The sequence below is a fragment of the Oxyura jamaicensis genome, chromosome 3 (assembly GCF_011077185.1).
Source record: "Oxyura jamaicensis isolate SHBP4307 breed ruddy duck chromosome 3, BPBGC_Ojam_1.0, whole genome shotgun sequence".
In the NCBI taxonomy this organism is placed as follows: domain Eukaryota; kingdom Metazoa; phylum Chordata; class Aves; order Anseriformes; family Anatidae; genus Oxyura; species Oxyura jamaicensis.
Genome location: NC_048895.1, coordinates 79,943,608 through 79,949,878, shown reverse-complemented (window position 1 = coordinate 79,949,878; position 6,271 = coordinate 79,943,608).

The following is a 6,271-nucleotide window of genomic DNA, read 5'->3' as shown; positions in this document are numbered from 1 at the left end:
CGGCCCCTCTCAATCGCCGCATTGTTGACATTCGCGGGCTGACGTCACCGCCGCCCCGCCCCGGCTCTCCCATTCACAACAACGCTTACGCCAGCGGCGCAGCGCCCGCCCCGCCCCGCCCCGCTCCTTTCCCGACCGCTACGCACCGCGGGCTGCGCGCGGGCGCTCCGCGAATAGCGGCCGGCGGGGACGCCCCGCCTCAACACCCCCCTCCCAAATCCCCTCCTGACGGCGGCGCATGCGCGGTGCGCTCTGCCCCCATTGCCTTTCAGTGTGTGTGTGTGCGTGTGTGCGTGTGTGTGCCGCCGGACCCCGCGCTGGGGGCTGCCGCGGGGGGCTCTGGGAGTTGTAGTCCGCCGCCGGGCCCCGCGGGCCGCCATGGCGGCGCGGCCCCCTCCCCACCCGGCCCGAGGGGCGCCGCCGGGGTGGAAAACAAACCCAAAGGGGCACGAAACCCGCCCCCGGCCGGCGGGAGGTGCCCCCTGCAGCCCCTTCCCATGGCCAGGGCCCGCAGACCCCCTCAGGGCAGGACCCCCAGTGGGAAACGCAGCTGGGAGAGTGGGGACGCTCCGAGCCTAGGCTGGTCGGGGAGCCCGGGGGGCTGCTGGTAACCAGGGGGGTTAATTAAAACAGAGATCATCTCTGGAGACATCTCTGCTTAAAGGGCATTGGGCAACGAAACAGTCACATTAGCCTGGGTCTTGAAAAAGAAGCAGCAGTTGCAGCCAGTGAAGGCTGTTGGTGACCTGCTCAGGAATTAACGTGTGCATGTCGTATTTTTTCCTGTGTTTAGGTCAGCTCTCGCCGTGTGTTTTCATCCCGTTTCCCCCCTGTCATACAGACAGATGACACGTAATGTTTTCTGTGTCCTCTCCGAGGGAGGAGCAGTTCCTGTGGCGTGGTTGCGCTGATGCCTCCTGAAATTGCAGCTACCTGCCCGAGACTAGCTGCGTTCTTCAAAGTCTGCCTAATTACAGACAAGTATGCAGAGACTGCGTCAACACCAAATCAACTCCTCACAGGTAGCCTCAAATACATCGTCGCTTTTCAAAAGCACAGGTCTCCCCCGGCTTGCGTTTTACACGGCTGTCCGCTTCTGTAAAGTGAAGAGCCTTCTAGTTTGGTAGCGTTTTACCCCTACTTTTCATAGCTGCACGTGGCTGCAGAACAGCACCCTGCTGCAGACTTTGACTCATAAACTTAAATGTCCTTTTCCAAGTGACGTTCGTATAAAAGCGTTGCTCGCAAGAGCCACTTAGGTTCTGGTTCTGCAGACATATGTAGTGTTTAGACACGTGAAAAGCCCCACAGTGTACTTGTCGTGTGTTTAAGCGCTAGCAAGGCTGAGTCTCCTTGTTGCCTTGTTTTTCCTAGAGACACAAAAATAGCTTTGTATTGGCATGAGAGATAAAAATACTATATTCAGAAAGGCTCAGATAAAAATAAGTCATGCAGCATTTGTAATGCTTTAGTTAGTGCTTTACATGCCCATTATGTCACCGCATTCAAAGTGCACATGCTCTGGTATTTACGACACACTACATGAGATCCAGCTCCAGGTAAGTCAAAGCTGGTCAAACAGAAAACTCAGCAAAAAGCTGCATAAACCTCTGCCCATAGCACACATTCCTGAAAAGCACAGTAATTGCCATTTATCTTCCTGGCTGTCATTTTGAAATGAATGTTACTGTTTGAGTTAAAATGAGCTTAAAGTGGAAACTTGTCCCTTTTAGATCTTGCAGTTCTTTGTGATACAATTTCCAGTGTTTTCAGTGTGAACCAGATCAGGCTTCTGCAGGATGGAAATCGGCACAGAGGAATCAAAGCCAAAGCCAATTAGGAATTGGGCAGATCAGCATTTTGAAATCTCACCAAGCACCTTTATCTAGCTTTTGGTACCTAAATACTGTTAGTAATTTTGTGACCATTTCTTAATGGAAGATGCCGTTCGGATTCCTGTGCATCATTCAGATCGTGATTTTATTATACAGTCTGTTGGGTCTGTAGGTCTCATACTAGAGACCTGAGGAAGAACTGACAGAGCTGATTTTCAAAGACAGGAGTAACTTTACACTAACCGAACAAGACCTACCATTTAAAAATGCTATTCTTATATCCTGTACATTACGTTTTCATGCATTTGCTTCCTAATACACCCCCAAACTGCTTACATTCCAGTAACACATCCAGTCTGATCGTGTTTCAGTTGCAATCCGCTATCTTCACACCTCAATTTTTATATATGTAACTATTTCTGGACCATTTTTCTTGAAGTACAGCCAAACATATTCCAAACAAAGACTTTTTTTTGAAGAGATGTCTTATATGATCTCTCAAAATGATCACCAATTTGTTGAGCAACAATGACAAAATGAGGTGAGAATAAATGTGGAGAAGTGCAACGTAGAAGTTATCCCACAAAGACTTTGGGGAAAATTCACCCAGAATGCCACAATGCCATCCTCGAGAAAAGGCTGCCTTGATACATTTTACAACCAGCTGCAGCTCAGCTTTATGGATGTAGTTCCTTACTATGTATTACCTTTACCAATGTCTTAATTAGGCGGTTTCCCTACAGCTGCATGACCTCACCCCTTCAGAGAGGACTGCCTGGCTGAGCTTGTGGCACTTGACCTACTTTGCAGTATTTTCTTTGTGGATAACACAAAACTTTCCAGAATATTTAAATTATGGATGCCTATTTCAGTCATATTTCATATGTCTATTTAAAAGATTTAAAATGAATACAGTATTGTAAAACATGTCCCAACATCCCTTTCTGAGATCTCATTTGCATATCAGTCTTGTAACTTGAGTAGTCTTAATAGTGCCACTTGTTGGAGAGCTCTGTGTATTGCAAGGTATTTCAATCACATATTTTTAAAACAAATTGTTTTTTCCTGGTAACAAGTAATTCTTAATTTAAAGTGCTACAGGAAGAGATGAAAATGCTGCGCAGAACAACTTTAGTTGCAGTCTCATCTTCAACCACAGTGACCTGAAGACTCTATGAATGAGCAACACATTAGTAGGCTCAAAATGTTATGCAACTCCATCTTTATAGTGGTAATGAAAGAGTGAAAAAGGAAAATAAGGATGGATTTTGTGGTTTTTAATTGAGGAAATTGTCATTTCCTTCCACAGTGTGTATCACCCTGCAGCAGTTGGGTGAAAAGGATGAGCTTTCCTGGATAAGCCCTGGTCCTGCACACAGATCTAAGTCATTATTCATAATTATGCACATATTCTCCTGGGTTATGCAGGTAGAATTCATGAAATTGCATCATTCTCTTTGCAGTGATTAAGAAATTCACAGTTGATTACTGATTATGCTACAGGCACCATATGTCTTTTCGCAACCAGATTCTAACACACCCCAGGTAGATTGCATTTCCAGGAGCACTGACAGTACGAACAGCACACACTGAGTCAGTGACTGTGACAGCTAAGAAGGAGACATTGTCATGGTGCATGATATCAAAGATTCACAATGCAATGTCTCCACAGCATGGCTTGACATAACATCAAAAGCTCCACAAAAGAGCATTTGCCATGCACAGAGCATCAGATCTCTGGTATGATATTTTGAGGAGCCAGTGAGATATCATATTTGAAATATATTGAAGTATTAACAAAGCATTGTTGCCAAGACTAAAATTATAGTGTCAGGAGGCAAGGCAGGAAAAAAAGACAGGCACTGACCTTTAAAAAATAGATGTGGATAACATAATATAAAGGGACTTTTAAGGAGCTGGTGACTTCGCATGTCAAGAAATCGAGGGTCAAGAATCATTCGGGATTATGCGTTATGTTCAAAACCCTTTGTATGGTCACTAAGTCAAATGTTAGGCTCTTCTCTTGTGTTTTCCTTAATCAAAAAAGAGCGGTAAACACCTCTGATCGCCTCCTTGCTATGGTTGCCAGACTTTGGTTTAGCTTACAGTAATTTGGGAAAAGTAACTGCAACACCTACGTTAGACAAATGGGATGAACTGCTCAAGGATTCTTCTTTTTATTGTTTCAAAGGGAGATCAGAATTTGTCGGCCACAGAGCAGCACAATGCTAACAGCCTTCTGTTGTCTTGGAGTGAAATGCTGTGATTGGCAGTCCAAATACAGCCCACAGCAAGTCCTGGAGATAGCCAGTGGGGTTAAGGCTTAACCTTTTCCATTTCATCTTTGAATCAGTGCTGCCTTGTGAGATTTTTATTAGATCTAACATTGCTTTCTTTTTTTTTTTTCTTTTTTTTTTCTTTTTTACTTAGTTTGTTCTTTGTGATATTTCAGAATGTACCTTTATGACTGTATTTTAATATATAAAACAGCATTGTATTTTAGAATTCCAGAGATCCAACCTTTTAAATCCCCTGATTCTGCAGGTTTGGATGATCCCAGAGTCTACTTCCAAGAACAGTGGCATCTGTAATGACATATTTAAACCTCAGTTCATTTAAACTTAAGAACTGACACAGGTGAAATCAGATCCAAAAGCCATTTGAGAGCAATTGTGGACAAAGCTCAACCTTGTTTTAGCTGAACTTGTTCAAAAGGCCTGCAAACACCCTCCCTCACCCCACCCCACCCCCTTTTCCCCCCCAACAACCTTTCCTCTTTCTTAATAATTATGCATAAAAGAAAATATCTGCAGAGAACCTTGAGAGCACAGACCATGGAAGTCCATCGAACCGCAAATGAAGAAATGAATAAACAAGAGGTTGGGAAGAAGGTCCTCTCTGTTGAGCACTACTCAGAGAGGGAAACCTTTTAGGACTGGAGAACAAGGAAGGCATGCAGAGATTAATCCAGATGTGATGGAGAAGCATTTGTGCTCAGGACACCAAATACGTGGCGGGAGAATTTTTTTGTTCAAAGCCTCATTCAAGAGCACAGAGATATTTCTGAACTATCTCAGTGCCAACTCTGACATGTCACAAGACACCAGTAGTCTGGCAAGACTTGATTCAAAGTTACGATTTTGGGAAGGAACAGAAAATGGGTAAGAAAAAAAAATCCCTGGTGAGAAATTACAATTTTTAAGGAGTTTTTTACTTTACATAGTCTTGAACATCAATGAGAGTTTATGCACATGCACCAGCGGCTGAGAAGACCTGAATCCATTAATTAGAGTAAAAGCCTTGAGGTAATTGTTGCTCACAAACAAAAATATGGGCCTAGTAACAGCTCTGAATCCTTAGCGTGTGTAGTTCTGCTTTCACTGGATAACTGTAACGGAGGCTCTGTGTAGATAAATTCCTTTCCTTTCAGGCTGGACTGTGCAGCCACAATGCAGGACATGTTGCCATCATCGTAAGGATGTCACAAGGATTTTCTTCGGAACTGGAAGCAGCATTGAAATATCTGACTAGGTGCCCAGCTGCCCCTTGTGATTCCTCCTGTGGTTCTTAGCACCTTTGGGGCAGCTGTGTGCTCCCTGTGCTGCTGAAGGAGATGTTCTCTGCCAAGCGAGCCATCGCCTCGGCATGAGGAGGGGCTCCTGTTGTGCCCCGGTGATGAGTCACGCAGGATGGAGCAGATGGCAGAAAATGCCAAGCCATGAAGGTGCAGAAATACAAGCTGGACTGACGGAGGGGATGGGAATGCTTGTGGTGGGCTGTGGTGGACCAGGGAAGCAGGGGCACATCAATCACTTTTGCCTGTTTTCAAAAAAATAAAAAAGGCTGTGGGATATCCTTGCACTTTAAGCACAGGACTGAGACAGAAAATATATTTCTGAAAGGGTGGAGGTGGCTTTTTACATGCAGAAGGATTTATAAGCTGTATTCATACGTTTTTTGATTAATGGACAGTGTTGCTGAAGTGTTAGCACTTAAGGCAGGGGTCAAGTCCCGGTTATTTTTCTGTCTTGGAGGTGAATGCAGAGTGCGTCGGCTTGCAGTGTATCTGTGATTTTTTTTTGTAGCTGAGGAAAATAATTGCGACCCCTGATTATGTGAGTGATTTAAAACTGCTCTTTGCTGTATTAACTTGAAGTTGTGAACTCCAAAGGTCTGCTGTGAATAGCCTGTGAATAGAAAAGGGACTCTGCTGGAACTCTCTATTATGTTTAAGTTTCTAGAAACCAGAGATTGAAAAGGCCCACAAGTTCATTGAATTCACTGCACAGACAAGTCTGGAACTACTTGCACAGTGATACCCTTCCTACATGTCTTGAAAAAAGAAAAAAGAAAAAGAAAAGAAAAAAGAAAAAAGAAAAGAAAAGAAAAGAAAAAAGAAAAGAAAAGAAAAGAAAAGAAAAGAAAAGAAAAGAAAA